Genomic DNA, 16,771 nt, shown 5'->3' with positions numbered 1-16,771 from the left:
CAGGTTAATGGGGCGATAGTTCCCAGGGTCAGTACTCGCTCCTCCTTTTTGGAGATGGATGACTGTAGCAGTGTGCCATTCGGTAGGGACAAAGCCTGAGGTGAGGCTGCGATTTAACAAGGCATACAGGTGAGGTGCCAGTTTTTAATACCTGAGTGGGGAATTGTGTCAAATGCCTTGGCCAGGTTGAGGTAGGTGATATGTACTGTTTTACCCTCATCCATGGCCTTAGTGACTTTCTCAAAGAAATCCACCAGATTCAGTAGGCATGACCTCCCTTTAACAATGCCTAATTGGATTGGGTCCAGTGTTTTGAGGTTTCCTTTGTCGTAATTTATTAGGTCCACAATTAATCTTTCCATGGCATTACATATAAGACTAGCCAAATTTATAGGTCTGTAATTTTCTCTTTCAGTGGATGGTCCCCCTTTATACAGAGGTATGACTGTTGCTGTCCTCCACTCTGTAGGGACAAAGCCAGTCCAAAGAATATGGTTAAATACAGATTCTAATGGTTCTGATAATTCCTGATTTAAGTTGATTAAGAGATAACCTGATATGGCTTCAGGCCTCATTGAAGTTGTGTTTTTAGTTTAGAGAATGCAGTGGTAACCTGTTCAGTTTGTGGTGGAGTGGTGGAGGGTATTTCTTGGAGGAGAACTGAGGGTGATGGAGAGGTGAAATGTGAGCTGAATTTGTCAACCAGCAGATTTGCTGTATCTTCCGGCTGAGTATAGGAGACCATTTACAACTAATTCTGCACATTAGTGAGTGTTGTCTTTAAGACTGCGGACATAACTGAAAAATGCCTTATGGTAATCCTTAGCTTTGTAGGATATGTTTACATCAAAGTCTGCTTTCAGTGACTTGACTAGCACCTTGATTTGCTTGTTTAGACAAACTGGGGACATTTTGCTCTGTTGTTCACATTCCACTTCTCAACAGGATTTTCTTTTTTTTGTACAACCTATTAATGGCAAGAGTCCACCAGGGTGGCTTGTTTTTGTGGGTTGACTTGGGTTTATTTAAGTCTGATACTGTTTCAATGCAGTTGTTTATATGGGTGTACAGGGCTTTTGTGTATGCCTCTGCCTGGGTTTGTTAGTTTTTTAGATTTAGGGGAACTTGGAAACAAACTTTTATTTCTTAATAAGGGATAATTTACCTCAGAGAAGTTCTTAAAGTTTTGGGGGTTAGGTGGGGGGACTAGTCTTACCTTTATTTCAAGGGAGACCACTTTGTGATATGATCTTGCTAGTGAGGACATAACAGTAGGGAGGTGTGGCACTCTGTTATTTGTGAGTACCAGATCAAGGATATTTGTTCCCGTAGTGGGAGTGCAGACCTGCTGCTACAGGGCATTTGAATTTTCAAAGTCAAGAGATCTTTGGGCCTGCATGTTAGTGGCCATATATGCCTCCCAATTAATGGAGGGGTAGTTAAAATCACCCATGAGTATGATATTGGGCTGATTGTTGAGTGATTTCTAGTAACTTTAGGTACGATGTATGGGTTTCCTGGTTCATGGTGGTGGACTTGTAGCTAGCAAGGATATGGTAATGGATTTTTCCCATGGCTAGTTGGACATGGAGTAGGTCAAGCATGTCATATTGTTTGAACAGCTTTGGGCTGTGCTTATCCTTTATGTAGATAGCTACACCTCCACCCTTTGCTCTTTCATATTCAATGGATGGTCAGAATGTATGAAAGGCATTATAGTCAATGTGCTTTCCATGGCTTTGGACCACGTTTCAGTAACTGCACAGATGTCAGCATTCTTCAGGGTGAGAATAGCTTCCAGGAAGTGCAGTTTCTTGTTGAGGTTCCTGGCACTGAACAGGAACACCTTCAGCTTGTCTTGAGCAGCTTTTGTTATGTTAAAAGGTTTGTCTGGCAATGCACTATACAGGGTGGATAATGTTTTGGCCAGTATCTGAAAGCCTAGAGTTGACAGGTAAAGACCATCCCTGATGAAGTGGTGGCCTAACAACCATGTCCTCTTAGGCTGACAAGTATAGGACCCCTTTAGAATGACAGCAGTAGCTAAGCCAATTGTTAAAGTTGATAATTTTCTGCTGGTATTGTGGCATCATCCTTGGATATGGTACAGTGCTGCAGAGTTTGGACCCTGGAGCAGTATTTGTGCAGTTGTATGTTCATGGGGAAACATATCCACTTGTGGAGTACCTTATCAGTGGACCAGGTCCAGAAACGTATCCCTGTTTAACATCCATTCGTGGGAATGGGTCATGGACATGCTTAATGAATCTGCCATTACATTCTGACCTGATGGAATATACACAGCCTGCAGGGAAACCAGGCTGATTTTAGCAATCTCCCAGGCATGCAGGGCCAATCTGCAAAGGAGTAAGATTTTGTCCCTCCCTGTTGATGTACCAGAGAGCTGTGCTGTTGTCTGTGAACCATCTCAACACTCCTAGTAGGATTTTGCTTTTGAAGATTTTTAGTGCAAAAATCAAAGCCCTCATTTCTTTAATGTTGATATGCTCATTTGACTGGAGCAGATTCCAGATATCTCTCGCCCTCCAGTTCTCTAGAGTTGCACCCCAACCCGTGTCTGATGCATCTGTATACAGTCGACTGAAAAAGGACCTGTGTCCAGTTGGATTTTCCTGGTAAGCAAATGAAAATAAATAAATTAATAAATAAAGATCCCAGTTGGGGGAGGAAGGTTGGGGGGGGGGCTGTTTTTTATTTGTAACTTGTGCAATCCACCATTGTAACCCCCTGGTTAAACAGGGCAAGAGTGGAATTACATACTCCAAAGGGTGAAGGTGTTGCTTCCAGACATGTGTAGCCTTGCCAAGGGTACCATGGGAATGGTGAGGCCATGTAACCCAAGAGTCAAAGGAACTCTCTGGCCATGAGGGATTGAAGTGGGATAATTTCCTGAAAGTAAGTGGTGAGGGACAGTATTTTTTGTGGAGGTAGGCAAGCCATCATTGGAACAGAGAGAATTCTGCATCCTAGGAAGACATGTTCCTGGGAAGTGGTCAGAGATTTCTGAAGATTTAAGGTGAACCCCAAACTTCTCAGAAGGGACATTGTGAAGTGCAGGTGCTCCTGCACCTCCTGGGAGGTTGAAGCCTGGATGAGAAGATCGTTCAGGTAGGGGAAACTCAGTATCCCCTGTACTCTGCAGAAGGCTATAACAGAGGCCAAACATTTTGTGGATAATCTGTGGGCTGTAGATAGACCAAATGGCAAAGCACAGAACTGAATGTGAGAGGAGTCCACAGAAAACATGCTGGAATTTCCTAAAACAGGGATGAATAGGAATGTGGAGATAGGCATCTTTTATGTATGCCTGAGGTAAAATCAGGGAAAAGAGATTAGGAAGAGTTAGCATCCGAAAGAAAGCAACCTTTCTGTGGAACTCCCTATGCTGTGGAACAAAATCCCGGTACATGTGAGGCAGAGCACCTCTCTGGTCTTGTTCAAGAGGAATCTTGACCAATGGATGGGAGATTGCAGATATACCCCAGGGATTACTTCAGCGTCACTGCTTGACAGAGGCACAGCAAAATGATAGGCATAGTTTTTATTCAAACTAAAGGGGTGGCGAAAGCCACATAACTATGGGCTAGGCTTATAAATGCCCTTGGGCAGATAGCCTAGTATGAACCTATGAACCTATGAACCTATGAACCTTTAGAAAGGTGTTCAGATGAGACAATCTAAGATAGGTCTCCATGGACCTTCTTTCCTGGGAACCAGAAATATTTTTGAATAAAACCCTTTGTCCATAGATTTTGGAGTCACCTCTTGGATGGTACCCTGGGAAAGCAAGGACTGCAGGACAGGAGGGAAGAGACCCATTTGATCCTGAGGAGGTTGGAGAATACCTTTGAAGGTTGGCAGGGATTCCCAAACCATGAAGTAACCATGTTTGATAATTAAGAGGAGCCAAGAGTCCTGGGTTATCAGTTTTCAAGCTGGGAAGGATAGGAATAGGTGAAAAGACTGAGAGATATTGGGGCTTAGGGCCTGGTAGTCACAGGCTACCAGACTTTACCTGAAAGGACTGTTTTTTAGAAGGAGTGGAAGGGGAAGATCTCACAGGAAGGAGGCCTTTCTTACAAAGGAAGTCCTAGCTGGATAATACCTCCGAAAACGGGGAACAGGAGAAACAAAAATGTGTTTAAGATCCTGTAACTCCTTGCCCTTTTCCTGGAGGGCTTTGAAAAGCTCTGCAGCAGAACCAAAGAGGGCCTTGTTGTCTAAGTGGCGTCTATAAGCTTGACTTTAATATCACCCGGGAGGGGCTGCAACCTAAGCCAAGAATACCTCCTTAAGACAGATCCTGATGCTGCTGCCTTGGCTGATGCCTCCACAGCATCATAACTGCACTTTACGGAGAGCTTAGTGACCTGGCTACAAGATTTTAGAATGCTAGATATTTTCCAAATGCAGCCTAAGGGATGCAAGATGGCTTCTAAGGGTCTTAGGGATGAAGGCTTTACAGATGTCACAGGAGGTATACTTGTGTTCTGGGCCTAAGAAAAATAAGCAGCTCGTGAGCGTGTTTATGTGGAATCTGCCTTCTACACTGACACTTGCCCTTCCTAGCTGACAGTAACTCACAAAAATTAAGCACAGTAGTGTGTAAGATAACAAATCCCCCTATGGGGTACTTATCTGAAGCACAAACACCACTTTCTGAAGCAAGCAATGACTAGAGCTGGCAGCCACACAGGTGGCAGAAATATTCTGAGGTAGGTATGTGCTGACAACAGCTTTATACCCGATGTCCATTTATGGCCGACGTTCACTGTGTGATGCTGCTTGTCACATGTACCTTCAAAGTAGTGGTTTAACTTTGGTATAATGGCCGGATGTATGAGTCAACCGGAGGCAGACTCACCCATGTTATGGATACTGCAGCTTATGAATAGAAGGACATCAAGGTACAGGTTTTGCTTCTCGTCTCTGAGGGAACCTAGCTAGGCTCCTTGAGTGGCTGGGCTGGGCAGCCTGGAGGTGGTGGCACCAGGCCTGGCCCCAGGAGACGGGGCTGGCTGAGACATGAGGCTTTGGGCTGCAGGATGCCGCCTGCCTGCGGCCTGGCCATGGTCTAGATATTTTCCAAATGCAGCCTAAGGGATGCAAGATGGCTTCTAAGGGTCTTAGGGATGAAGGCTTTACAGATGTCACAGGAGGTATACTTGTGTTCTGGGCCTAAGAAAAATAAGCAGCTCGTGGCGTGTTTATGTGGAATCTGCCTTCTACACTGACACTTGCCCTTCCTAGCTGACAGTAACTCACAAAAATTAAGCACAGTAGTGTGTAAGATAACAAATCCCCCTATGGGGTACTTATCTGAAGCACAAACACCACTTTCTGAAGCAAGCAATGACTAGAGCTGGCAGCCACACAGGTGGCAGAAATATTCTGAGGTAGGTATGTGCTGACAACAGCTTTATACCCGATGTCCATTTATGGCCGACGTTCACTGTGTGATGCTGCTTGTCACATGTACCTTCAAAGTAGTGGTTTAACTTTGGTATAATGGCCGGATGTATGAGTCAACCGGAGGCAGACTCACCCATGTTATGGATACTGCAGCTTATGAATAGAAGGACATCAAGGTACAGGTTTTGCTTCTCGTCTCTGAGGGAACCTAGCTAGGCTTAAAATACCCACCAGGAGCATCTAGCCTTGTACGTACCTTTGAAATTAGTGCTGATAATGGGGTCCTTGACAGAAGAAGAATGGGACAGGGGTGGTACCTAAAAAGCAAAGCAATTGAAGGGACAGTAATGACCTAAAAAGCAAAGCACTGGAAGGGAAAGTAACGTTACACAATCTTTATAATAGTAACACAGATGAGCCTAGATCAGACATATATTTACAGCTTTAAATAACTATTCAGAAAAGTATTGCTTTCTGTTACTGGGATATTAATGTGGCACTGAACCCTATAGTCGACAAGTTACTCATGGGTAGATATCAAAATATTTATTTAGATTTATGTCAGAATATCAGAAGTGTGCTATATAACAAGTCCTTCACCAGAGAGAGGAAAATATATTACTAGTTCATTGTGGTAGTACAATATCACCAAGATACTTGACATCCTACTCAGACTTGCTCAAAAATGTAGTTGCAGACTGCAATGGAAAATACACATATATTTACATTCCATTTCCTTCTTCTATATTTCAGTTATAGAGTGAAAGATTACAAAATGCACCTATAGCCTATTATAGATACTGACAGTATTACAGGCAATTTCATCAGGGAAGACTTCATGCCCGAGGGGGAGGACAATTGTTTTCTATCAGGCCTGGAATAAGGAACATGTGTCTTGAATAGACACAATAATGGGAAACAGACTGATAAAATGCCTTTTGTTTCACACTACCTGGTCAATGTTATGCTTTTAGCAAAACATGGAATGAAAAAGATCCTACCTATCCCGAAATAAAAACTTTAATTATTGCACCTTAAAATGAAAATCTCTGAAAAAAATAGCCAGATACTTAGGGTAAGCATCTCTTTGTGGACTCCTATAAAGCTTTTAATTCCATTGAATGGGTCTTTATTTAGGAAGGACTTGAGATATTTGAAATTAAGGGCTCAAGTCATACAAAGAGTCAGTAGCCCACATAAAATGGTCTCACCTCTCAGACCTTTAGCTTAACTAAGGGGACAAGGCAAAGGGTCTCCTTTTTTTCCTACTTTTCCTTCTGCTGTTTGGTCTCACCATCAAGGTGAGCTAGGTTCTGAAACAGAATATAAACCAGGCACTTAACATCTGTACTCTTGTCTCTCCCAAGCACATCAGAACTTCATTGTGATTCAGTAATGCATGTAAACATTTCCCAAGATCTCTGGTCTTAAAAAAAAATAAATCAGTTGTCTTCCATCTAGATAAGGCAAAGATAAGTACTGTCTTTTTTATCTCTTTGGGTATATTAGTTTTTGCAAATACTTGCCTGCCTGTTGAAACTTTCTTTTCTACCTGTCAAAAACAGCAATCAAAATAACCATCCTATTTAACCAACTCTTTCATTGCATCAACTTACCCCTATAGATTTTTTTCTTAAAAGTTTGTGAAAATGTAACAGAATCTAATTGATTTTTTGTGTGATTCTTAGCCACTTAGAAGAGCTAGCAACAAGCTACTGACACCCATCCAGAAACTGAGTCAGACGCTCCCAACTTTGCCTCAGTATGGCTTTACCACATTACTCAGTCATGTTATCTAACCCTGGCAATGCTCGTGGCATATTTGGCTGTCTTCTGAATCAGTACTGTTGTCTAGGCAGTGTGTAGAAAAGTGGATCTTACACAGCTGCTATCTTGGGACACAGGCCCTTAGATTCTGCCTTTTGAAGGAACATTGACTAACACAAGGTGTAGGTCATCAAGGAGTTTTTGCCAAATTTTGTGACACTTGTCACTTTCTAACTCAACTTCTTTGAAACTCCCGACTAGAGTAGATTGCTAGAGTTGTGATATATTCACCCACTCTTCATAATCTGTCAGACCTCTAAAAGGGAATCTATCTTAGATTGGACCCTAACTAACAACCGCACACTGTATCCCTATATAGACAGGCTCCCAGACAGTTTAAGTGGCCATAACCTAATATACATAATATGTAGCAGAACACGCCAATGTAAGATCACTACTAATAGAGCCACAAGAAACACAAAAGATTTATCTCCCGAGGTCCTCAAAACCTTAATCTATAACTGTGACTGGACCCCTTTAAAAATCCTCCCACTTGACCAAGCAGTAGCCTACTTTAACAAAACATTTCTACAACAGCTAGACAGTGTAGCTCCACTGCGTAAGGTCAGGATTAAAGCCTCTCAAAACCCCTGGCTCAGCAAAGAAACCAAACAAATCCTTAAATCCAGAGACACTTCCTGGTTCTACTATCAAAGAACCAAGGACATACAAAGAACCAAGGACATATAAAGCCTACCTAAATATCGAGAGATGCACAACCATGCAAAAAATGCATTAGGCAGGACAAAAAATCCTACTATACTACCTTGCAAACTAAATGCCAACACAATCCCCAAAAATTCTGGAAAAGTGTAAACCAGTTGCTAAAACCCAACCAAATAGCTACCCCCAAACCAACCACCTCTGACACTAAACGTCCTATTGAAACACAATTCAACTGCCACTATGTGAACTTAATTCTATCCCTAGTACCACAGGACAATTCCAACCTCACTATCCCTCCCACTATTGACACTACTAATTTGTGCTTTGCCCTCAAAACAGTGCTCACCAGCTCCATCAAAAGTATGCTCACAAAACTAAAAACCTCATCATCCACAGCTGACCAACTCCCTAGCTACTTCTTAAAACTTACAGCAGATGCTATTGCTATCCCAATCTTAACACTTATAAACAGATCCATTGCTGAAAACTAAATGCCCAAACTCTGGAAAATATCCCATAGTACTCCCATACACAAATGGGGGACATCAACTGAACTTAACAACTACAGATCCATGACAATACTCTCCCCTCTGACCAAAATCTTAGAAAAGTGCATTCATACCCAAGCACTGAAACACTTAATAGATAGCGTTATTCTATCCTCTACTCAACACAGTTTCAGACCTGTCCATAGCACCACTACACCCTACTGAGCTTCACAGACACAATTAACCAACTCAAAAATAAAAGCCTTCACATGTCAACTCTCGTTTTGGACATGTCCAAAGTGTTCGACACAGTATCCCATCAAATCCTGTTAAATAAATTATACCACTATAACTTATCAAAATCCACTCTAACCTGGTTCACAGCTACTTAACTGACAGATACCAGGCTGTGAAATGGGAAAATTCTCTCTCACCTCTGTTACCCATAACTACAGAAGTCCCACAGGGGTCTATTTTAGGACATCTACTTTTCACAATTTTCATAAATGACCTCCATACCTCCACAGAGCATGCTTCTGTCATTCAGTACGCAGATGATACTACACTAATCTGCGCTGCACACAATACTCCCACCCCCTGCAAACCACTCAGTTAGCACTCTCAGAAGTAGAAAACTACCTTATCAAAGCCCAACTTATCCTCAGTCCTAAGAAAACACAGCTAATGATTATAACCAGCTCTAACAAAAACATCAGTAGCAGTCAGTTCACCATCTACTTGACAAACTTCACCAATATCACACCAGTGGCACAAGCCAAGCTATTAGGAATAAGCATAGACTACCACCAAAAATGTGATAGTCATCTCAATTTGAACAGAAAAAAAGTACATGCCAAATCGGAATCTCTCTACGGCATTTAATTATTCCTCACCAACAATACATTGCACTCTCCCAGCTTCTGTCAACCCTACTATATGCATCTCCCATTCTAACTAATCTCAATAAAACTGACCTAAGCAAAATATAAGCCTGTTACAACAGAATTTCCTGCTTTGCTGCAAATTTCCCATAAAAATCCCACCACTGTACTGCTGTGCACCACCTCCACTGGCTTGAACTGCCCAACCTACTAACTTATAATCAGCTCTGCCTTTGCCACTCTTTATATTACTTCCCCAACAAGTGTCCTGCCCTCAATAACCTAGTGCAACAGCACTCAGCCTTAAGGCCTCTTTGATCATCAAACAAATAATTACTAGAAGAATCCAACATTAATAATAGTTTTGGTGACTCACTATACAGTAATATAGTGGCAAAAAATGGAAAACCCTCCCCATTAGCATGCAAAACACATCCTCTAATGCCTCCTTTAAACATCTCATCAGGCAACATCTGAGACAAACCTGGCAGTGCTATGACTGCATACCAGGCTAGAACAATCGGGCAATGCACATTTACTGATGCCCATCTTACTTTACTAAATTTCCTTACTCAGCTATACTGACCCAATCAAGTTAAATAACTGCTACAATTTAAACCATGACATAAACTAGTGCTATCACTATCCCAGTTACAAATGGTTTACCATGCAACTGTGTAATGACATTTATTACTTATGAAGGTTTACCTACCTCTACTAAAGCTGTCTTAATTATTACAGCAAAATAATCTAAGGTACTATGTATGTAGTGTATTGTGATTCAATCCACAACTCTAGATCATGGAATTCATTTAACTATTATTATCATTAATTCCCTGCATATGTAGTGTCTTAATACCACTGTAAATATGTAATTCCCAAATATTTATGTATTGTGTTTAAACACCTTAATGTATCTTTAAGTTGTCTTTTAATGTGGAGCTTTATTCCCCGGGCCTCTGCTGAAAAAAAGGCCCTTTGGCCCAGAGAGACACCCTGGTTAACAAATTTAAAATAAAAATAAAATAAAATAAATAAAATGTTTTTTTTCACTCTTTTTAAGATATCAAGAGGAAAGAAGGCCAAACTCCCTTAACACAGCAACACTTCCAACTGAACTTGATACTTTATACAAATATTCTAGCACAATACCCTTCTAGGTCCTGACATTAGCAAAACAAGTTGCCATTGTCAGGTTCCATGAGAATACAGCATATGTTTACAGGAGCTGGTCTAGGATTGGTGTGCTCGCTCAGATCTCTGGAGTGAATCCAAAGCAATTCCATGCATCCTTTGAAATCTACAGAAAAATAAGTATTTGTATTCACTATACTGCACTTTTAAACTGTGTATTACTGAATTGCCACCTATTTTAACTGTTTTTAACTGTTTTACTATTCCAACTGTTTGCTGCTTGAGACTGTTTTTCCTGCATTTTGTATTTTCTAGTACTTTTGCATTTTATAGCACAGGCTAAATTCATATTTGCTGAATCTAGACAGTTTGGCATTATCTGAGCACTAAAACCAGCCATCTTCCATTAAGAAGGCGCCCTGCACCCTTGTGGCAGAATGGTGTAGCAAAGCAACCATCTGAGTTGGAGATTGTTGGAATAAGGCTTAATATTGAGCATTTCCATTGGGCAGCTTGTTTGAAAATTGCTTAACTTATTTTACAAAAGGGTTCTCTCAGTTGCTACTTAAGACTGCATCTGCGCATATTCGCACCTGTTTTAACACAGATCCACACAGTTTGGCAACCAGACACTGCTCTAATGTCTTCATCTGAGCAATCCAAGGCATCTGTTTGTATATATTGCACCTTCATGCAGTTCTGCATAGTGGAGGTGACCACTGGTGGTTATGGATGCAAAAGTTAAAGTAGATTTATTTTCCCTTAGAAGCTGCCCATGCTCCAACTGAGGAGTCCATTAAACTGTGCTTAGCTAATTGGAGAGAACCTCAGCTGGGCTTTCTACAGCATTTGCCACTATAACTGAAATCTTCTAATCCATGATAGTCTTGTACCACTTGTGACCCCCATTAGTACAGACCCAGCATTAAGTCCACAATTAAACCACATCTTTCCTCATTAAAATAGGCAAATTTACACCTAGTATTATGGATGGTCAGTTCTCCTCCATTTCTCCTGCCATCTTAATTGACATGGGTATCCTGAGACAGTGTAGCAATTACTTCATGTACACTGACAACCCACTCCTAAACCACATAAGCTCAATTTGTGAGAGATGCATATCCACTAAGAATTTGGAATCCTTGCTGTCTCATTCACAGAACAGTGACACTGAACAGGTTGTCAGCCCACACACTACACCTCCTGCACAAGCCACGATCTCAATACATAAGCCATCATACACAGAGTTACTCACCAGAAATTTATCTAAATACCAGAGAGCTCTGAAATACAAACATACTACACTTAAGACAGTACCTACAGCACTCAATACACTTAAATCCACAAGCACAAGTGTTTCACCAAACAAACCCCTAAGGCAAAGCACATAGGCAACCTTCATAGTGAGACACACAGATGTCCCACTCACCGGGCTGGACAAGGAGAAGGTTCTGTCAGCTGCCTTTCGGGTGCCAGGATCTGTCAGATCATGCATGCACTCAAGCTTCTCCACAATAAGTACTGTTATAACTCTGTTATAGTTCATGTTGGTGTGAATGACTTGAGATATACCTAAGTGGATTATATGAAGAAAGACATGACTGAGCTCTTTGAATATATGTCTCAGGCAGGTATGTCCCTAGCCTTGAGCAGCATACTACCTTCACCTAAGATGATACCATAATACAAACAAAAAAAAATGACTGAATTTAACAATTGGCTTAGTTTCTGGTGTCATTCTAAGTCAGTACCTATCACCCTGGGATGAAATGATAGACCACACTCTTTTTCCAGAGATGGTCTTCATCTGTCATCTTTGGGATTTTGGTTACTGGCTAAGACACTTGCTTCCCCCATAGTGCTTTCTTAGCTAAAGTCACAGCAACAAAATTTCCAATGTAAAAATATCTTCAAAAACAACCTCAAGGTTATGCTGCTAAATGTTAGAATTCTAAACTAAAACTGCACTCACTGGAAGCAGTCCTCAACTTAGAAGATGCTGACATCTGTGCAGTCACAGAGGCTTGGTTTAAGGCTGTGGAAAGCACACTGGCCATACCTGGTTATAATGCCTTCCACACATTCAGACCACAAACTGAAAGGGCAAGAAATAAAGGAGGTGTAGTATTAATATTCATCAAAGTTAAATACACCTTTAGACTGGTTAAACAAAAGGATTCCCTTGAACTAATCCAGGTCCAATTGACTGTAGGTAAGACCCCTCTCCAAGTTATTGCACATTATAGAACCTGGCCCATGAACCATAATACCCACACTGCATACTTGGATCTACTTGAATCGGTCAAGATACAATCAAACACCCTGGTTTTAGATGACTTTAACTACTCATCTATAGATTGAGTAAATTATACATGTACTAACACACTTGCCCAAAGGTTCTTGGACTTCATCAACTCCAGTGCCCTGGAACAGTTGGTTGACACCCCAACAACAGGCCCAAACATTCTGGATCTGGTGCTCACTAACATGGGTGATCTTTTTACCACCCCGTATGTGCGACCCTCCCTAGTGAGGTCAGATCATAAATTATTCTCTTTAGAAATAACAATAACGTCTGACCCACCATTAGCAGCAACTAGACTAAGAAACTTCTCCAAAGTAAATTACAACCTAATACATGATAGCATTAATAGCTTCATAGCCCCTGCCCTCACTGATGGGCTGGACATCTATATTGGGATTTACACCAATGCCTTGTATTAGCATCTATACAAATGTATTGACTCAACTGTACCTGACCAATACAAGATCCTCAAGAAAGAATTAGCCTGCCTGGTGGACATCTGCCATTAACAGCATACCTCTCAACCTGGAAACATCAAAAATCTGGACAAAGACCCACAAAATGCAGGTACAACTGGACAAAACTCGGGGTACCGATTAACATAACATTTGCATACAGAATTATGTAACCCCTCCCACTCCAATGGAATTCTGGGATAACATCAGCATGCATTTTCTGCACAGTAAGCTAGGAATGTCTAATTTCTGGCATGATGGTATCCATTCATTGCTTGCAAACTATACAGCTGAAAAAGCACTGGGGGGAGCATTGTGGCATACACATATAAGCCATAGTTCTCAACCTCTTACCTCCAGAACCAAGGACAAATCCTGAAATCAAAAGTCTACAGTTTTAAAAAACTTTCAGTAGTTAGCCCAGATGGGTTGCTTCACCTGTACCCATTTTCAGTATTTACACTGATCTCCAAATGCTCCGAGTAATTATAAGTGTAGAGCACCACCATGACCACCCTGGTAGAATGAAGCACCTGAGGTCCTGCTACTGCCCAGCTAAGCTTACAGGGTTCATAAAGAAGTTATCCCTGAAGTATTGGCTGTTTGCTCCTCTAGTAATCATAATGTATGATATAATATACTTAGATAATAATCTAGCCTGATATAGTCTCGCTGTACACTATTCCTGGTCATCAGGACAAAGCAACTAAGTGTTCACATAAGAAAACATGGAAAAAAACACAAATGCATGCAATGCCATAGACTCACATAGAAACACGCAGCACATCTAAGAGGGTAAGTACCTAACTTATTATTGTTAGTGTGTTTCAAAGATGTGACAAGAAATCAGAAAGCCCACTCAACACATGGAAGATAAAATGCATCATGCCACCAAAGGATTAGCAAGCCTAGAACACAGTGTCACAAGAACTCCACCAGGATGTCACAAGAACTCCACCAGGATAATCAAAAAACTTTAATTGACAGCTTTCGTCAGGTTGTTATAAAAAACGTCATCAGAATACAAAACCGAACCACAAAATACCAAGTAACAAAAAAAAAATCACGAGAACACGAGCTGGATACAAAATATATAACATTTATTAATTAAGCGCTTTCGTCAAGTATTACAAAATGACTTCCTCAGAATAACACTGACGCTCTTAGAGGTCATATTTATAATGTAATCAATTAACACATAAATTGATCTGTAATGTGCTTCATGGAATACTTAAAGAAAGAGACACCCTTGAATATAAAATCTTACTTAAAAAAGATGTAGAAAAATACAATAGAACTACAAAAAAATATGCATGTTAAATATATTAACTGTTGTCAAGTGGTGAGTAAATCTGTACATAAAATACTGGATGAGACTACAGAGAATAATATACAATAAGATCCAGCAATTCCTATGAGTTCAATATGTAAACACATTGATAAAGGTTAACAATAACATGCCAGGCATGTCACTATATACACCTCTCGAGAATAAAAAATCAGCTTTTAACTTTAAATGACTAGTGAGGGAAACCATGTAATTTAGTCCTGGACTGGTGGTGGCATTAACTCCCAGTTACCATAATAATTCTTTAAATTCTAGGACCCAATCAATAGGTCCATCTCTCTCATCCATAGCCAACCGTTCCAAAACTGTAAACTTAGAATGATGACTTGGAAAGGTGTTGACATGTTTTGCTAATGCATTTTTGAAATTTCCTTTTGATATGTCATACATGTGCTGATAAATATGTGTCCTAAAGGCATTCTTGGTTTTCCCAGTATAAACCCCAGAACACGTCTGGCATATAACTGCGTATACCACATATTTGGTCCCACAATTGTTTCTCTGGTTGATCCTCACCCAACCATAACCACCAATAAAAACTCTATCGCCCTCCAACATGTGTTTACATTGGGTGCAATGACCACATTTAGTCATTTTCCCAGTGCCAGATTTAGTGTTCTTACCCTTAATTTCTAAAAGGTTCTTAACACTAGTGCCCTTTTTGTATACTATGACGGGGGCATCACCTACCTTCCACCCAATAGTCTCATCACTCCTAAGTATAAACCAAGGGTGGCCATGGTGGTGCAGTGGTTAGTGTTGCTGCCTCACAGCAAGAGGTTCTCCGGTTTGATCCTCGGCTGGGGATGCCTTCTGTGCAGAGTCTGCATGTCCTCCCTGTGGTCGTGTGGGTTTCCTCCGGGTGCTTTGGTTTCCTCACACATCCCAAAGACATGCAGTAGGTGGATTGGACAGTCTAAATTGCCCCTAGGTGTGAGTGTGTGCATGTGTGTGCCTTCTGAGGAAGGTTGGGCGCCGGGCTGGCAACTCGACACTGTAAAACTCCACTGCCAATCATTAGCGGACAGATGATCCATTGTGGCGACCGCTAACCAGGAAAAGCTGAAAGAAGAAGAAGAATGTCCCGAATCAAGGGGAATTGTGGAGTATATGTAAGAATCAATCCATATTTAAATGGAGCAGTTGTCAGAGCACTGTTTTCCATAGGTGCACAGAGTCTAGAGATGTCCAAAACTAACAAAGGATAGAAATAACCATCCACTCTCTTTTTGATTACTTCATCTAGTAATGGTTTTACAAAGTTTTCAGGGTAACCCCTCTTTACAAACATACTCAATAAAACATCCCTTTCTTTATAAAAGTCATCAATTCTGATGATCATGCAGGCCAATCTCACCCCCTGCCCTTTAACTATTGATCGTTTTTGATGTAGGTGATGCCCGCTCTCAAAATGGAGAAGAGTGTTAGAGTATGTTGGTTTCCTGAAAATAGTTGGACAAAACTTGATTGTTCACAAAATCCTTACAAATCTGTATATCCAGATAGCTAATGGATTCAGTATGTGTCACCATGGTGAATTTTAAAAAGGTAGTACTAGAATTTAGAAACTTTAAAAATTCTGCCAACTGCTCCTGGTTCCCACTCCAAAAAATAAGGATGTCATCCAGATAATGTACACTTATGATATATCAAAAGGAAATTTCAAAAATGCATTAGCAAAACATGTCAACACCTTTCCAGGTCATTATTTTAAGTTTACAGTTTTGGAACAGTTGGCTACGGATGACAGAGGTGGACCTATTGATTGGCTCCTAGAATTTAAAGAATTATTCTGGCAACTGAGAGTTAATGCCACCACCAGTCCAGAACTAAATTACATGGTTTCCCTCACTAGTTATTTAAAGTTAAAAGCTGATTTTTTATTCTAGAGAGGTGTATATATTGACATGCCTGGCATGTTATTGTTAACCTTTATTAATGTGTTTAACATAGTGAACTCATAGGAATTTTTGGATCTTATTGTATATTATTCTCTGTAGTCTCAACCAGTATTTTATGTACAGATTTACTCACCACTTGACAACAGTTAATATATTTAACATGTATATTTTTTGTAGTTCTATTGTATTTTTATACATCTTTTTAAGTAAAGTTTTATATTCAAGGGGTTCTGTTTCTTTAAGTATTCCATGAAGCACATTACAGATCAATTAATGTGTTAATTGATTGCATTATAAATATGACCTCTAAGAGAGTCAGTGTTATTCTGATGA

The sequence above is a fragment of the Protopterus annectens genome, chromosome 1.part1, assembly GCF_019279795.1.
Source record: "Protopterus annectens isolate FY-2018-M chromosome 1.part1, PAN1.0, whole genome shotgun sequence".
Lineage (NCBI taxonomy): Eukaryota > Metazoa > Chordata > Ceratodontiformes > Protopteridae > Protopterus > Protopterus annectens.
The sequence above is the reverse complement of the archived record's forward strand: the minus strand, read 5'-3'. Positions refer to the sequence as shown.